This window comes from Cebus imitator, unplaced genomic scaffold (assembly GCF_001604975.1).
Source record: "Cebus imitator isolate Cc_AM_T3 unplaced genomic scaffold, Cebus_imitator-1.0 Scaffold42, whole genome shotgun sequence".
NCBI lineage: Eukaryota > Metazoa > Chordata > Mammalia > Primates > Cebidae > Cebus > Cebus imitator.
The window spans coordinates 479,470-498,757 of record NW_016107357.1 but is presented as its reverse complement, the minus strand read 5'-3'; the positions used below and the strand labels follow the sequence as shown (position 1 = coordinate 498,757).

Sequence of the window (19,288 nt, the reverse complement as noted above, 5' to 3'; positions counted from 1 at the left end):
TTATGATGAAAAACAACAGACTAAAAATAAGTCTCATATCTGACCTAGCCTTAGAAGTCACACAAATATTATGGCTAATCTGATTGGGCAAAGTGTTTAGTTATTTCCTCTTTCCAAAATGTAAATGCCATTTCAGTAGCCAATAACAAATGAATTGCTGATTATACTCTTGAGTTTGGTTACCTCAATATTAGGCCTAATATTAGTATTAATACTAATATTAATATTACTGTTTAATATACTGTTTAATATTACTATTTAGTATTATACTGTTTAATACTGTTTAATATTAATACTTTTAGTATCAATATTAATATTTCAAATCTAATATTAGTATTAATATTAGCCATGAGACAACCAAATAAAGCTTACATAATACATTAAATTATTATTTTTAGAGTATTTATCTTTACAAAATAAACATGGCCCAGATTCATTTTAATAAAAGGGAAATTAATGTTTATTGAATAAAATTATTTTTTACACATTATCTCACACTTTTTTCAACAGCGTAAGCTAAGTATTATTTTCCAAGTTTTGCAGACTGAAAAACTGAGGCTTGATTGTTTAAGTAATTTGCTCAAACTATTAAGCACAGCATTATTCATAACCATTTTTTTCTGACTTCAAAGTCCATGCTTTCTCCAACATTCTATATCACTTCAAATCAGTACTTTTTTGATTTGATATCAGTCAACTGAAAGGTCCTTTTTTTTTTTTTTTTTTTTTTTTTTTTTTGCAACTTTCCGATGTAGTTTTATCTGACTGTGATCTTATTAATTACCGAATTTTTAGTTGAGTTCAAAAATTCAAAAGCATATTTGACAAAAGTAAATGTTTCGAAGAACAGCTAACTGATAATCCTTGTGCAGATTATTTGAAATATAACAGTTATCTGTGATTAACAAAAACTTTCATGGCTAAAATAATAATGAGGACTTTATTTCTGTGATTTCTGCCCATTAGAAATGTAGAAGCAGCTTGGTTGGGCAATTCTGGCTGGTGGTCACTCATGGGATTGCATGTCACTAGCTGTTGGCTGGAGCTCCGGTCAAACGCAAGCCTGTGTGTGGCTGGAGGACCCACTTCCAAGGTGACTTGCTTATATGGCAGGCAAGTGTGTTCCCCTCCACGTGGGCCTCTCCTTACGGCACAAGGGCTGTTTTTCCTAGAGCAAGTGATTCAAGAGAACAAGATAAAAGCTGCAATGCCTTTTATGACCTAGCCTTGAAAATCACACACCATCATTTCTGCCGTATTGTATTGGTCATACTGGCCAGCCATCATTCACTGTTTATTCACTGTGAAGATATAAATATCAGGGGCAAAAGTCATCCTAGACCACCGTGGAGGCTGGCTTCTATAGATATTAATACTGTGTATATCTATTTTATAGATAACTTTCAGAATCAACCCTTAATTTTAATGAGTAGGAAATAGAATCTAAGCACATATAACTTTAGGAAAGAACCTATCCTAAAATAAAGGTTATACAATATGCATAAATCTCTGTTTCCTTTTTTCCTTTTCTTTTTTTGAGACAGAGTTCTTGCTCTGATGCCCAGGCTGGAGTACAGTGGTGCCATCTTGGTTTACTGCCAGCTCTGCCTCCAGGGTTCAAGCAATTCTCGTGTCTCAGCCACCAGGGTAGCTGGAATTACAGATGTGTGCCACCAGGTCTGGCTAATTTTTGTGTTTTTAGTAGAGCCGGGGTTTCACCATGTTGGCCAGGCTGATCTTAAGCTCTGGGCCTCAGGCTGATCTCAAACTCTGGGCTTCAGGTGATCCACCTGCCTCGGTCTCCCAAAATGCTGGTATTACAGGTGTGAGCCACTACACCTGGTGTTCCTTTCTTTAAGAAAAAAAATTATAATGGTGCCAAACTCATTAGCAGTTGAAGATTTGAGGTGGGATTGTGAACGGCCATTTCCATGTGCTGAACTGGCTTAAGCTATCAATTCTTGGCCATTCACTTTTGACTTTTAAGGTAAAGAGATTTCAAAACAAAAGTCTGTTCATTCTCTCTGTTTAAAATGCTGGTATGGTTCTCCATGTCCTTCAGTAAAATCAAAGCTTTTGTAGTATCCAAGAAAGCCTTGTGTGAACTGGCCCCTACCTCCTCCCTGACCTCACCTCCAACTCCTCTCCTCTCATTGTCTCTGCCTCAGCCACCCTGATCTCTTTGCTATTCCTTGAGCTCACCAGACTTACCCCTGTTTTAGTGTCTTTGTATTGGCTGTTTCCTCTACTTGAAATATTCTTTATATACCTTTCATGATCAACGCCTTTTGTAATTTAAGTCTTTTCTCAAATGATACATTTTCAATGAGATCTGTACCCCACTACCCTATTTAAACCTAAAACAGTGAACATGTGACCAAATAGGTGTTCAAAAATTATGTGTGATTGCATGAAGAAATTATTAATGGAGGCATAGGGAAAAGCTGTGGCTGCTTTCTCCTGCCCAAGGCAGTTTGTTATCATCTACTTGACTATTTTCAGACTCTGGTTCTTGCAAAGTGTCTCTAAAGACAGTAATCAAGTGTGGATTTGCTTTATTTCTGTGGGATAGTTTCTGCCATTCAGAAATAAGCACTGCATCCATTCCTATATCTTTGTAGAGTTGCAGCATTTAAAAAAAGAACCGGAGAAAAGAAGGCAGCTTCCAGTAAGGTGTATTATAGTAGACAGGTTGATATTACTTAAAGGAGGAAATTAGTTGAACCATTTCTGTAGACATTAGACAAATTGTTTCACTCAGAGTTAAAAAGCAGCTTGGGAGTATTAAAGTATAGGGTGCTTGCATGCACTTTATGATGGTCTTAGCTTATGATCTTATATCACTTTTATTTCTCCATTAAATCAAGATGTATCTCATTGAGGCTGCCATCCTACATGACACAGCAGGGTTCATTGTCCCTGATTAAATGGAATTGTCCCTGATTAAATGGAAAAGTGTATCTGTCTTTAGCATGGGCATAGTATGGATAGCTGGCGTTTCAATTGGCATGGACTTCTATGAAATGGAAACAGAGTGCATAGGCCCTTGCTGCATGAGACCAGTGCTTTGCTGAATGTCTGCTCTCTCTCAACGTGAAGCTGTGTCTTGTCTTTTTTTTTCTGTGGGTTTCCAGTGACTATGTTGCTACATGGTCCTTCACTTGGAGTTAGTGCAACAAGGAGACATCTGAGCCTAAAATTTATGAAACATCTAAAGGAATCAAGCTTTATATAGGATCACTGTTGGGGGTTGAATTGTGTCTCCCCAAAAGATATCGAAGCCCTAACTACCTCCCTATACCTTACAATAGGGCCTTTATTGGAAGCAGGGTCCTTGAAGAAGATCAAGTTAAGATGAGATTATTTGGTTGGGCCTTAATTCAATATATCTGGTGTCATTATAAAAGGGGACAATTTGGACACAGGGACAAAGGGAGAATGCCACATAAAGACTGGAGTTATGATGCCGTAAACCAAGGAACTCCAAAGATTGCTGGCAAGCCACTAAAAGCCAGGAGAGATTCACAGAACGGTCTCCCTCTTAGTCTACCAAAGGAGTCAACCCTGCTGACATCTTGACTTTTTCACAGTTCTAGCCTCCAGAACTGTGAGACAAATTTCTGTTTTTTAAGCTATTGGCTTGTGGTACTTTATTACGGCAGCCCTAGCAAACGAATACAGTAGCTGTTCACTTATGTATAATAAAGCAAGCATTAAGCAGCATTCAGATGTCAACATAGCACTCCAGTGAGCACATTTTACATGTGAAAAAAAACTTGGGGATAAGTTTAGATGTATGAAATATATTATGCTCATGTAATGAAGTCATTTTTTAGCCCACATTTCCATGGAATGCTTGTTAATTAACAAATAGCTTGTTACTGGTATATCTGCTACAGAAGAACAGTAGATACTGTTTGAGAATTGGAACAGAAGCATGAAGGGGTTCCCTTTTTAGAAACAAACATGGGAATAGTCACATCTAATCGTTTTACATTGAAGATGCAAGGGTTGGGTGGTTTGCCGTGGTCAGACCACAGAAGCTAGGAAGGAGGCTTATCAGTTTATCTTAGAGTCAATCTGAGATTCTAAACCATTCGTTAAAAAAAAAATACTACTTTTCCTCTTACAAACTATGAATCATCACAGAGCAACTACTCAACCAATGTTTACTGAGCGAATAAGTGAATCTACAGATTTTTCAGCCAGGGTGGTGGTAAAATCCTGAATCTTTTTTCACTAGTTTTTAAGTCCATGTTACATACCTCTTGAACTAGGAAGAAAAATGAGGAATTTGGAGTCAGACAGACCTGGGATTGGCTTGAACCCCAGTATATCCATACCAGCTGTGTAAAGGTGGTCTAATTACCTCCACCAAGCCTCAGTCACATCCTCTCCTTAACAGAGAAAAAAATGCCTTACAAAGTTTATTGTAAATATGAGATAATGTATGTAAAGTACTGAGCACCGTTCCTAGCATATATGTGCTTGATAAAGAGTGGCTCTTTTTATTTAAGTATTCTTAAGTATAGTACCCATAACAACACCACCTTGGCATACACCTAAACCGTGCTGCCACTGTGGCATGTGCATGTGAGTCAGCTTTGTGAAAACAATTATAAGAGGTGAACCCAGTTTCAGTTCTTGTCTTACCCCAGTCTTCCTTTAACACAAGAACTGGGCATACCGATTCAGGTAATTGGAGCTGGGCATGCAGTCTGTGGTCCAGAGAGGGCAAAACTAAATAGTTCACCCAAGACACTGACCCACAGCCTTCTCTTTTCTAATACATTGCTGTATTCAAGCCCAGAAGAGCCACAAATAATCACAGGATCAGGACTATGCCATGTGTGATTGTCTCAGTAGTATACCGGAGAAGTGGCACACTAACTCCAGCCTATGGTCCATGGGTTGCATGAATCATGCAAATGTGAATGTCCATGCTTTGTTATCATTTCTGAAACCTCATTCAAAGCATGGACATCACCCAGGTGCTCTCAATGGTCATTTATAATTTTGTCATAAGATTTTATAAATTGTATAAATTCTTTAAAATGTGTTATAAATCCATTTATATTCTTCTTCATACCTTGAAATTTACAAGATATAGAGTTTTATTTCATGCTTTGCAAAGGAATATTTCTACTTATCTCTTATAAATAGCGATTAGGGTTATCCTCATATATGCACATTGCTGAGATTAAAATCACCGAAAAGTGATTCTTAATTGTGATAACAGAAATAACAAAATGTAAGCAAAATGTTAAATTATGTAGGGATAATTAAATGATAACAATATTATAAGTGGATTTATATTTACGAAAAAGGAGTAATGTCTAGATAAAATATGCTATCTTCAAAGCCTATTTTCAGATTGCTATCACTCTTTGAAATGAGGATAGTATAATACAATGATAATATGATTGTCCAATGTTTGCAGGCAAACAACACTGGCAAAAGCGTACAGAAAGCATGTTGTTAACATTCAAAATTTCATTTTTAGTTTCTTTTGTCTAACTTTTTCCTGCAGCTTTAAGAAGTAGAGAATCAGACAATGTTAATATCTATTTTCAGATAAAACATCTATTTTACATTTTAGTTGTTTAATGTTTCTAGCATTTTATTGTCAGAAACAATGGCTTGAAAACAGGGTTTTTGTTTCACAAGAGGTTAGCTGCTTCCACTTGAAATCACAATCCTTTGTGATTTTAAAATTAGCTCCTTAGCCAGAGCTATGATGTCACCAAGGTGCAGAAGAAGGAATAGTAAGTAGCAAGTGGATCAATCCTTAGGAAACAAAGATCCTGCTTTCATGCAAATGTCTTTCATGATTAAAAAAGGAAGGAAAAAAAGTCCCTGAGCATGGGTGAAAGAGTTACTGGTGCTACGTTTTTAGAGAAATTGCTGAAAGCGATTTAGCCATGCAAACTAATGACCTTTACAGTTCTCTCAAGGTTAATGGGGTCCAGGAAAATGGTAATGTAATAATTTGGGTTCCTTGGATGTCCCACTGACTTGTCTGTTCCTTATATTTGCTAGTATTGTATGGTGGAAGAGAACAGTGTTGATTATAAAACGTATTTGGAATACTCTGATCCTATTTTAAGCCCTTTTCCATATAGAATTATCAAAAATATTTAGGAAAGATGACCTCATTGGGAAATTTCTTAAATTCTCTCTTTATTCAAATTAAGTAGGAAGCTAAAATTTGTAGCCCAAATGTAAAATAATTAAGAGTCTTCATTACAGAAAACCTATAATATAACAACTCGAAGTCTAAGACATTAATAGCCAGGAAATATCAAAGGTAGAACCATGCTGTTTCAATATGTACCTTAAAGGTCTCCCCTCATGGGCAGAGGGAAGCTGTTCATTCTTTTGCTGTACATCCAGGGAGTAAAAGCCAGACATTGGTCTGTTTCACTGCATGCCAGGCTGCTAAATGAGGTGGCTGCTAGTTCCTTGCAGGAATATCCTGCTTGTGGCATGTTCTGCAGGGTCGCCTTTAAGGAGCTCTTGAGAGGCCAAGTGTTTTGGTGTTATCAAGAGGGGCTCATTATACCCAGGGAATCAATTTAGAATGACTTTAATGGGATTGGGAGTCAAACTGCAGTACAGCCCTATGACAAAGAGAATTTAAAGTACCCTGTATTTATTATGCCTTTCTCTCTTTAATTATGTCTGTCTTTAATATTCTGCTGTTAGCTCCTTTAATGTTTTTCTTCTCCACATTTTTGGCATTTTTATGATTTGCAGTTCCATTCTAAATGGGCACATGTCATAATGTCATCTAATTCTATTGAGAAAAATGCCCCTGTTTCCTGTGGCTTTTGGCCAAGACATACTATTACTTTTGATTTTGATTTTTTTCACAGATTATGTAGGCTGTGCAATATAAAGTAGAAGATTTTTTTCCAATTTGCAAAATATATTGAAAGCTTTTTTTTGCAGTCTCCTTAGGGGCATAGGTTATGTGTCCTACAGTCAAATTCTTAACACCTAATATAGTGTCTGGCTCACTGAGAGTACTTAGTAAACATTGGCTGAATGAATGGATGAATGAATGAATGATATTAGCACTCAGATTATTCTTTATTTTTCTTGAGACAGATTCTTGCTCTGTCACCCAGGCTGGAGTGCAGTGGTACAATCTCAACTCACTGCAACCTCCTCCTGTTGGATTCAAGCAATTCAAATATTGCTATAATATGGTTTTGCTCTCCATTGACAGGATTAGGGGAGGACTCAGCACTTTTTGAGTATAATGAATACAGTATTATAAATACATAACGTGGTAGACTAGAATTAGATTGTAAATATTTTCACCTTTTTTGGCTATTCCTTTATTCCTTCTCACCTTTATTTTCTCATCTTTATTTCTCACCTTCATTTGTTTATTCAACTGTCAAAATAAGGACCCAGGTAAATTACTGTATTCCATTTTCCCCCTTTCCTTCTTCTTGCCTGTTATTTTTCACTTTTTTTTTCTCCTCTGATTTATCTGTGCTGCTGCCTATCCTCTTCTCTGCTTTTCCTCCTCTCATCCCAGTACTCTGTCCATTCTTCCCATTTCCATTTCTTGTTCTTCTTTAGTACTTACCATTTCTACTCTAGTCCTCTGCATATATACTTTTTATACTCTCCTTTTAAAATATAGCATAGCATCTTACCTAACTCTTCCTCCTCTTTTCCATCTCTGTAAAATCCAAAGAAGCAGAGATATGGTCACAGAAGAAATTACCCTAGACTCTTCCCCCTCATTTTAAATCTGCACTCAGATTTGTTTATAGCAATCACTGATCCAAACTATTTCATTATCTTCAGGTAGTATCATGCCTAAAAATCTTTCTGCAGGGGATAAACTGCACTTAATTTTTTTTTTAATAAAAGCCCTTCTGAAAAGGTTATTACGTGATTTTCCTTAGTAACCCATGTTTTGATTCTTGGAGTTCAGTGAAGATTCCAGTTCACTCTCCACTTCTGCTGTCCTGTGCTTTAGATGCAAAGGAGTGAATGGCAAGAAAGAAAACACTACAATGGGTTCAGGACACAAGTTGGTTTATGGTAGAACAAAATGAACAGGACAAAATATGGTCAGTAAATATAGGAAATGCTATAAGCCATTCTTAAATTTCTGACCTCCTTTATTTATATTATTAGAATGTAGATGATAATATCTAGAATCTAGATGTTAGTAACCAGGGACTTGACAGTAAATAAGACTCAGATTCTGTTTGAAAGAGATGCTAGTGTAGGTAGTAAGTGAAATGATGGGGCTGTAAGAATAACGCCCAACCTAGAACTTGGAGGGATCAGGACATACTTTTTGGTAGAAATGACAGCGAGGCTGAGTCAAGAAGGATAATTTAACAGTAACTAGAGAAGTGGTGAAAAGTGGCAATTCATGCCTAGCCATTCGAAGCATGCTCCTTACCTGAATGACAGTAGAGGAGCCCACAGGGGTGAAATTCTAAAAATCTTATTGGCTAAGCTAAGGAGTAGGGACCTCATCCTGAAGGCACTGGAGAGCCACTGAAGGGTTTTAAGTAGAGGAGTGACATTTTGGAGAGACACTCTGATAGTGTCATGGAGGAAAACCACAGACAGGCAACAGACAGTGAGAAGTTGTAGTAATCAAGGTGAGAGATGACAGTGGCCTTCCCTAAGGTGGTGATGATGCAAATAAGTGATGAATTCAGGGTATATAAAGAGAATAGATGGACAGCTTATATATTGGATGCAAGAGATGAAGGAGGGGCAGGGGTCAAGAATGGCATTTGGTCTCCTGGGTCCTGAGGAAAGGTTCTATTTTGGAAGAGTCATCTCAGTTGTCTTTGAACTTTAAGTGCAGGCTAGTGTTCCTAAAAGCTTCCAGACTGACATCCCTGAAGACAAATGCCATCTTCTGTTTCATCACAGTGAACAGCAAAGCTGGCTTGTGAAGGTGCTCTCATCTGTGTGCAGAAATCTGCACAGCAAGAGCAGGATCACTGAGGGTCGTAGGCAAATTGAGAAGTTGTCGAACGATTAGGATTGAATTGAGTGTTTTCAAATATTAGGCTAAAATATACTTTTTTACTGTCTCTTATGGATGAGCATAAAGTAGTTGTACCAGAATGTGTGTGTGTGTTTATACACATGGGTTTATATGTGTGTGCAGTCCCATGTTTGTGTGTGTGTGTGTGTGTGTGTGTGTGTTTGTGCAGATAACATCCCTTCTGGGTCCCCCATCACTGGGAAGGTCTCCTTTAATGCCTCTCAGATGATGGTGGTACTTGTAAAATGCGTACCTGGGACTGGAGAGGAGCTACCAACTCATCTTTCACGAAAGTAAACCAAACAATTGTCAGTTGAAATGATTTTTTTTTTTTCACTGCTTAATGTCTAGACAAAATTTGAACTGGTGACTTCAAAGTGAGTGACTCTGTAGCCCATTACCGGTCCCCCAAGACATGTAATCTATTTTAAAGATACATTTTAAATAACCTACTATGGAAAATGTAGTTAGCAAGCTCAGAGATATGCTTACATTCAGGAACTCTCAGAAATGCACTTACAGATTTTTAAAAAAGTCTTTGCAAGGAGTAAAATGACAACAAAAGAGCTGATTCATTTTATTAGAGCAATTAAAACATTGGCTCCTGTTTTCATCCATCATATTCATGAAATAAAAATATATTAGAGAAAAAGTGATATTTACCTGGAGATAAAATTTGAAGTATAAGGAAGATAAGAGTCCATTTTTCTGAAAGAAGTAACTGAAAATCTGCTATAGGTTATAATTCAGGCAGAACCTCATCATTATGGACCAGGAGGTGGAGTGAGATCATTGTGGAACGGGAGCCAGAGTGAGCGCAATCTCTACCCAATATTTTTTGAAGCACAAACGTAGCCAGGAGTGAGTCATTCAACAGGGTACCTCAGAGGTGGAGGGTCTTGGATATAAATGGGCAAGACTGCAGTACGGGAAAATCTGTCACCTTAACCTTGGATCTGCCCTCATCATCTCCGGGTGAGTTCAAAGTAATCAACGTATCTGATTCCGGTCTCTGCCTTAGGCCATGTCCACACTGCAGGGATGCTTCAGGTGACTCAGAGATGGCTCTTAAATCAAACTATCTCTGCTCCCACACTCCAAATGATATAATATTTTCTTCTTGGGTTGCATATAAGTTGTATAAAAGTAGCATGAGGAATGATTAATATGTGTCGACTTTGCTCATTGTGTTTCCCTGAAAATGAGCAAGTGAAGAGAGAAGTAGAGATTTCAGTTATACCATAGAAAGGTAGGAGAAGGAGGGAGAAGGTGAGGGAGGAGGGCTTTCTCTTACCTTTTTGTTTATTCAACACATGTTTGCATGGGGTACCAGGAACAGTATGAGACTTAGAGAAATGTAGGTTCAATTTCCTGGGGCTAAATGTTCTACTTTGCAGAGTTGTTTTAAAATGTGAATAAAATAACTTTTCATTCATTCATTCATTCATTCATTCATCAACTACTTACTGAATTTCTACTAATTGCTAAAGACCTCAGAGTAAAAAATGAAGTTAAAGCTCCTACTTTTGTGAAACTTACATTTAAGTTGGTAGAGTTAAACCTAGTAAACAATTGAAACAAATATATCAGTGGGTGGGTGGTAAAACAAGGTGAGGTGTGAGAGGGATCCAATGGAGGTTATATTTTAGATGGTAATTAGAGGAAGCCTCTTTGATGTGGGAGGTGACATTGTGTGGTGACTTGCTGAACAAAGAGGGAAAGGACATAATGAGGCATCGTGCACCATGGTTAGCACTTAATTAATGGTAACTATTGTTATAATCACTGTCATCATCATCCTTGATAATAATGGTATACACGAAGCCTGCATGCTCTTTGTAAATTTTGGGAATCTGTAAAGTATTAGACAGAGTTTGGTTTGAAGCACACTTATAATGGAATTTGATATCTATGTTTATAAATAATTTTTATTTTCAGTCACAGTTTAACTTTGGAGATATCTAATAACATTTCAAGGAAAACCAAAAAAAGCCTAGTGTTTCATGTGGTTAAATATCTTACAACTTTCCCCCCCATTAATACAATGAAACAAACATTTCATGATCATTTGTTTTGTGTCAGGCACTATGCTGAGTACTGGGAAACAAATCAATGTAAAATAAAATCTTTACCTTCAGGGAGCTTATAATCTGATTTTATCCCTAATAATTCAAGACTCTTGCTCAATTTGTTTTAATAGAACATGCAGGAGAGATTCAGATGCTAATAAGGCTCTGAGAGTTTAGGAAAAACAAGTTGCATTTGAGTGTTAACTTTGATGTTTGTTTAGTTTTATAAAATATGTAAGAGGCTTTTCCATTAGCGAATAAGACTCTCAAAACCTTTCAAAGTCACATGTCATAAGTAGTTAAATATCACCGAAGGGGAGTCACAAAGACTGACAGCTTAGAAGCTTAAACACTGTATGTGGTTCAGTATGTATGGCCAAGGTGAAGCCCCCATTCCCATTTTAATTGAGGTTATGTAGGCCCAACCAATTCATTTGGTCTGAAAAATCCAGACTACGTGGGAGTCCGAAATCAACTTGGCAATGGCCTCTGAAACCAGCATATCACATACTGTCTGGTAAAGGGTAGGGATGAAAAATCACAGCCCAGGTGTATCCCAGTGATGGAATGAAGTGAAAGTTGGGCAAAGTGATTTACAACAGAGACATACATATATACGTTGCACATTTAGTGGCACAAGTAAAATGAATTGTTCATACAAGGGATCTAGTTTGTGTGCTCCTTATGAGAATCTTACAGAATCTCCTTATAGAACGGAAATTGCTATCTAGACAGAATTCATGCTTATTTGCAGAATCTATAGTTTATACTGGAACCAGACATCGCATGTATTCAGGGGCCTGTTCTAACCTTCTCTAACATAGCCATGGCTTATCACATTCTACCTCCCCTTCCTGCTTCTTGTTCTTCAAGGAATATTCTATCCCATCCCATCCCATCCCATCCCACCCCACCCCACCCCACCCCACCCACCCCACCCCACCCCACCCCATCCCAGACATTCCATCCCATCCCATGACATCCCATCTCATTCCATCCCATCCTATCCTATTATGCAATTCTCTAATGGGAATATATTTACTTATCTATTTTCCCAATCAGATATGTAAACCTCACTAGGGCAGACACTGTCTTGCTCGTCTATTCATCCAGTGCTTTGCCCAGAGTAGGGTCCCAATGAATATATTCTGAGTTAGTAAGTTTTAGCAATGACAGATGATAACAGCAGCCGCAACAGCAACAACAAAATCCTTGGGATTCCCGAGAGGTTGGCTGGGGACAGGAAAAGTCTTGTGAAATCAGAGCAAGGATTCTATGTTGTTTCAGTGGCAGAGTATTAGTTCTCTTTATAGCAACAGTCCCCAACCTTTTTGGTATCAAAAACTGGTTTTGTGGAAGACAGTTTTCCGTGAATGGGTTGGGGGTGGTTCTGGGATGAAACTGTTTTAACTCAGATCATCAGGCATTAGTTAGATTCTCATAAGGAGCACACCAACTAGATGCCTTGTATGAACAATTCATAAAGCGTTCCTGTTTCTGTGAGAATCTAATGCCACTGCTGATCTGACAGGAGGCAGAGTTCAGGCGGTAATACTGCCCTACCTGTCACTCACCTCCTGTCGTGTGGCCAGGTTCCTAACAGGCCATGGACCTACATGGTGGGGGGGGCGGGGGGCGGTTGAGGACCTCTGCTTTATTGGACCACATGAAATAGCAACACAGTACAGTTGACCCTAGAACAATGCAGAGTTGAAAATCCACCTATAACTTTCTGACTCCTCCAAAACTTAACTACCAGCAGCTACTGTTGACTGGAAACTTTAAAATAACATAAACAGTGGTTTGACACATATTTTGTATGCTATATGTATTTTACCCTGTATCCTTACCATAAAGTAAGCTGAAGAAAAGAAAATTTTATAAGAAAATCATAAGGAAGAGAAAATATATTTACTATTTGGTGAGTGGAAGTACATTATCATAAAGATCATGATTCTTGTCATCTTCATGTTGAGTATACTAAGGAGGAGGAAGAGGAGGAATTGGTTTTGCCATCTCAGGGGTGGCAGAGATGGGAGAAAATCCACATATAAGTGGACCCACATAGTTTAAGTCCATGTTTTTCGAGGGTCAACTATATAAGAAATTAACGCTTTAACTCTTTTTGCTAAACTTTATGATACAGAAAGGTACTATGCACCAAATGCTAAAAAAAAAAAAAAAAAAAAAAAAACTATGTAAGTGGGGCTGAAACATTTGTGTTGATTGTTTTGAAAGATACATGCTTTTTACTTTAAAAAAATTTTTGAAATTTGGATAAGTGGTGCTATTATTCAACTTTAACAATAGGACTCATTGGTTCAGTTTGCAAAACATCCATCTTTCAGGGCGGGGCTACACATAGATTAGCATCCATTGTTCTAGAAACATTATCTTTGCCTGTCATGCCATCCCTTCACTGACACCACTGTGAAAATCTTAATGGTTTGACCCAAGAGTAGAACCATGTTGGAAAATTTTCTGGTGACACCCCTTTGTGAGTTCAGATAAGTTTTTGACTCTGAAGAATTGTTGGTTATAACAGAGAATTTCTCAGTGTTCCTACAGATCATTATCTAGCCTGTTAACCATCCACATCTCAACTAAGACATATAAAAAAGCTCAGGTTATCTTTCTCTGTCTCCTCCCCCATGCACACTATTCATGTCGACTAAAGCCAAACCACTCATTTTAGAATGTAAAGTTCAGGAACCTGTTGAAACATCCCAGCAACTAGTGATACAGAACTTTAAAGTGACTTGTAAATACCTACTGCTGAGCCACAGGTAGAAACCCATGGAAACAAAGTCATATTGCCTGGAAACAGGAAGCTGTAGAGACACACGTTTTCTGTGAATATGAAGGAAAGCATAAGCCATCACTGAGCTGTTTGTCATAGGTGAATGTAAGTACATATAGGGGCCAGGCATGGTGGCTCACGCCTATAATCCCAGCACTTTGGAAGGCTGAGGTGGGTGGATCACGAGGTCAGGAGATCGAGACCAGCCTGGCTAACACGGTGAAACCCTGTCTCTACGAAAAATACAAAAAAATCTAAAATTAGCCAGGTGTGGTGGCACATGCCTATAGTCCCAGCTACTCGGAAGGCTGAGGCAGGAGAATTGTTTGAACCTGGAAGGCAGAGGTTGCAGTGAGCCGAGATTGCACCACTACACTCCAGCCTGGGTGACAGAGTGAGACTCCGTCTAAAAAAAAAAAAGAAATTGCATGAAGTAAGTTTGGGGCTATATTTAAATGCACACATGTATATACATGCTATCAAAAATTTGGGTTGGGGTTTTTTATTGATGGAATCCTTTAAAGCCCTTTTCACCTATTGGTTGATAATTTTAACTAGAGAAAGCATGATTCATTAGATAAATTTATAAATCTCCCCCATCTTTATTTATTATTTTTTTGAGACAGGGTCTCTCTCTGTCACCTAGGCTGAGTGGAGTGGCGAATCATGGCTCACTGCAGCTCAATTGATCCTCCCACCTCAGCCTCCTGAGTAGCTGGGTACATGCCACCATACCTAGCTAATTTTTGTATTTTTTTTTGTAGAGATAGAGATGGGTTTTTACCATGTTGCCCAGGTTCATCTTAAACTCTGGGTCTCAAATGATTCACCCGCGTCGACCTCCCAAAGTGCTGGGATTCCATATGTGCGCCACCTAAATCTCCATTTTTGAATAAAATGACACACATATATAGTGTTGAGTTTTGTTGTATGAAAAAGTACCGACTCCAGAGTTTTCAGACAGGCCATTAAATACAAGCAATAGGCACTTATGCTTGTGTGGGCAAGAAAGGCTCCAACTGCAACATCTGCCTTTCAGGTCTCATGGTGGAAGTGTGATTGTTGCAGTCCCAATTAAAGGGCTGTGACTGTGGTTAACTCTCATCCATTTCAGTGGACTAGAAAACTTGAGGTACTTCAAAACATGAGGCCTTTTCATTTTCTTCATGCTCACTTATTTTCTCATTCAGTTTTGTCTGAATACTTGTTCATGATAGACATTCTCCTTGGGGCTGTGGTAAATGACTAAGGTTAAAGGAGAAGGAAGCCCAGAAGTGTCCACTGCTGCTGTCTGAAAAGTATGAATCATCTAGGAAGATATCTAGAGTAACACTTGAAGGTACCAGAATCTAAGCCAGGAAATGTAGAAGTAATGGTGGTATGAAGCTCAAATAGCTACCCCTAAAAGGAAGCTAAGTATGGATTGAACATTCAAGCCACCGTCTCAGAACCCAGTGGATCTGAGGAATAGGGTTCTCAAACAGAAGGACAGAAATTAAGAATGAGTCCACAGCTAAGAGCTAGATGGACCGGGAACCTGAAAGAGCCCCATGGAGTTGGTAGGAAGAAGGAGTCAGTCAGTTTTGCTGCTGAGTTCCTGTGTTCACAACCAATATACCCTGAGTGTTGAAAGTTGCAACAAGGAAAACAACTGATAAGTATGAGAGATCAAAAACAGTCTTTTATAGGTAGTCCAAAAAGTTTCTCCAGCGATAATAAAATACCTAAATCCAGATGGTAAGTAATTTCTCCCCCTTAAATCTCACATTCAGGGTGACCAGAAATCAGTGATGCTGTTGGCCACATATGGCTTCTGAACTTGGTAATAGATAAAGTAATAGGTATTATGCAACTCTATATGTACCTTTACTTTCTTCCAATTGTGTTTTCTCTGATGAGGCTTCAATAGCCCAACACGTTAGTTTGAGTTTCCACAGAAACAGACTCCACGACAAAGATTCGAGGGCACATAGTTTATCAGGGAGTGATCACAGTAGAAAAATAAGGAAGTAAGACAGAAGGAAACGCAGCCAATAAAAAGTTTTGTTATTGAGTTACCACTGTGGATAACTGAGTTCAGTCTTGCTGGGAAACTCTGGGAAGCTTTAGAGTGATGTCACCAAAGGGTGAAAAAGATAGAATATTTGTATACTAACTCTTCTGTCAATCATTGGTTAGAGCTTGGGTGAGGGATCAATTCCTGGGCACAGTTCCACTGCCATGCAAGCAGATAGGCAAACCGTCATGATGGCCAGAGAATGCCCAAAGGCAAAAAAAGGTTTTATGTGATGGTGGCTAAGCCAGCCCTCACTAACTTGGTAAGGAAGGAAGGGATGGGAGTGGGGAACCGGCAACTTCTGCTGTACCCAGAGAGTGCTTGTCCTGGATTTAAGCTCATAGGGTAGAAAGTGGTAGAAAGGAAATGAGTACTCCATCAAAGTACTCCATCAAACTCTTGACCAAACCCTTCTACAGAATAGAGATAAAACCCTCAGCATCCCTTCACTTGTCTTCTTCCCCTGAAATTAGATTTCCCCTCAAAGAGGAAGTAGGATTGTAATGGCAACATCACATCCCTTGTTAAAGCACACACACATTCAGACATCCCAAACCTTCAGTATGAGAAGGACATTTCTAAGCAGGAGAGGGTAGCTAGATGAGGCAGCAGCAATGACTGTTCTCCCCTTGGAGTCCCTGGTGCCACTAGCATTGTGCTCCCTCATAGGTTGATGGCTTTTCTTTAAACTGGGCCATGCATGGAAGCATGCTGTCTTTCCTTAAGCACAGCTATGTTAGAGACAGGATATCAAACTAAAATTGCAAAATTAAGTACAAAAGTGAATATTTATTCACAACAACAAAGAAAATCACAACACATTTTAAATGTAACAAAGCTTACAAAAATCACAACATTAAAAAATCCAGAAAAATAACAAAGTTCTAGTTAATTGTCTGACACTCCTCTGTAAAATATTTTTCTATATTTTTTGGGCTACATGCACTTTGATTGCGTCTTCTTTGACAACAAAAGTTTTGTAATGTCATTTTCTATAGAGAGAATAGAAAGTACATTTAGTCTCTCTAGCATGTTGATTGAAATTTGTTTTTTATTGATGGTTTAAAAATGCTTCTTTTAGTTACACTACTCATTATTGGCAACATTGTGTACATTTTTTATGATTGTTGTCGAATTTTTGGAAAAACTCTATCAAACTTCTTTCATATATGGGCTGTGAGATTTAGAAGAATTTTCCAGACTGGGTCTATGAATTTTAAATCTTTTTTTTTTTTTCTTGTTTGATTTCATTTTATTTATTTATTTTTCCCAGGCTGGAGTGCAGTCGTGTGATCTTGGCTCACTGCCACTTCCTCTCGGGCTCAAGCGATCCTCCAGCCTCAGCCTCCTGAGTAGCGAGGACCACAGGCATGCCCCACCACCCCCAGCTGATTTTTGTATTATTATTTTTTAATAGAGATGAGGTTTCTCCATGTTGCCCAAGCTGGTTGACCCCTGGCCTCAAATGACCTGCCCACCTTGGCCTCCAAAGTGCTGGGATTATAGGCATGAGCCACCACACCTGGCCTCAAATCTTCTTTCTCTTCCATAACCCATAGGTTTGGAGCCAGCCCCCTGTTTCCATCTCTATACAATTTCTGATCCTGCATTCTCAGATGTGATGCCTGTACAGGGTGGATAGAGCGGTAGAAGCATTCCTGCAAGTTATTCCTACGTGGGGATAACTAACAATAATTTAACTATATGTGATTGTGAGCCACCTAAATGTAAACTATTAAACCCAAAATAAATATATTGACAGCTCAACTGTGCCATTACAAAATTTCAGGAATGTCTGGGGTCACTCCTGGGTCACCCAACCCAAGAGACTTAGGGAGAGAAATCCAGAGATCAATTGTGGTTAAAATATCTTGCTATACAAAATGTCACCAAAATATACAACTATGTGTACATAGGGCCTGGAGAGGAGCTTTCATAGTGAGGGGACCTAAAGATTAGATGTCTTTAGCTCCATGGTCAAGCTATCTTTGTCCGTAGCACTTTTTTTGTTTTTGTTTTTTGAAAGGGAGTCTTGCTCTATCTTCAGGCTGGAGTGCAGTGGTGTGATATCAGCTCACTGGAACCTCTGCCTCCCGGGTTCAAGTGATTCTCCTGCTTCAGCCTCCCAAGTAGCTGGGACTACAGGCACATGCCACCAGCACGGCTAATTTTTGTACTTTTAGTAGAGATGGAGTTTCACCGTGTTGGCTAGGATGGTCTCCATCTCTTGACCTTGTGATCCGCCCACTTTAGCCTCCCAAAGTGCTGAGATTACAGGTATGAGCCACCACGCCTAGCCCCTTAGCATGGTTTTAGAAGTTGTCATGGTCTTTACCTATTTCATATCCTGTCTAAGAGACCTATATTTTTAGTTCCCAAGGACTGGCATACATTTGTACAAATCTTAGCTTTTGCTTTCTAATTCCTTGCCTGTCTCTGTGTGACAGATGCCATCTACCTTGGCAGCCAACTCATATCCAACCTCACTCTTCTGGATCAAATCTAAGGTACAAGTTTGAATACATTTACCCTCTAAGAGTTTTGCTATCAGCAATTCTGACTGCCCCCCCCCATAAATGATAAGATTATGGTAGTTGATGAATGATGTCAGGCAAATGGCCTTCAAGGAAGACTTGACCAACATTGCTTTACACAATATAGAAGGTGTGAGTTTTATTCCAATTAACCCAGTGGAAAAGCAACTTCCTAAGTCGAAAATCATACCATTAATATCAAAGATATAGAGATGGGGAAGATTAGTCCAGCACAGGGAGATAAACAGCTAGTGCTCAACTTACGACCACGATTGGTTCTGACAGACCAGTCGTAACATGATTTGGTCGTAAGTTGAGTAGGCTATATGTACGCGGAGATGGTAGTGCTGCCGGAAGCTGGTCCGCATTGTCGTACGCCCAGCTGGGCAACATTTGCGCTGCCAGATGCGGAGGAGTCGTGGCTAGCGATTGTGGTCGTAAAGTCGAATGGTCGTAAGTTGCAAGGTTGTAAGTCGATCAATATCTGTAAAGCCATTTATTGGGATTTAGTCATGAAGGGAGCAAATTTGCCTTTGAAATATTTGGAGAAACCTTGTACTACCTCTTCCTTCTCCAGCCTGGATCTGAGGGTAAAGCTCCCAGCATGCTACTCCGAGTTGTATTGGCTCACCTGTTCCAGTGTGGGAGGTGGGTTGGGAAAGGCTGCTAGTTAAAGAATTCCTGGCCGGGCGCGGTGGCTCAAGCCTGTAATCCCAGCACTTTGGGAGGCCGAGGTGGGTGGATCACGAGGTTAAGAGATCGAGACCATCCTGGTCAACATGGTGAAACCCC

The 19,288-nt window shown here is 39.0% G+C and overlaps 1 protein-coding gene across 6 annotated transcripts in view; it reads left to right on the top strand.

Annotated features, from left to right (window-relative positions):
* The window catches only part of ESRRG (estrogen related receptor gamma), a 580,561-nt gene that overhangs the window by 85,709 nt on the left and 475,564 nt on the right, over window positions 1-19,288 (top strand). Inside the window, exon 2 of one of the 6 annotated variants that reach the window (XM_037737703.1) lies at window positions 3,135-3,607. The exons of the other annotated variants lie outside the window; for them this stretch is intronic. The gene's annotated coding sequence lies outside the window, so the exon portion shown is untranslated. The remainder of the gene's footprint in view (window positions 1-3,134; window positions 3,608-19,288) is intronic. 6 annotated transcript variants of the gene reach the window in all.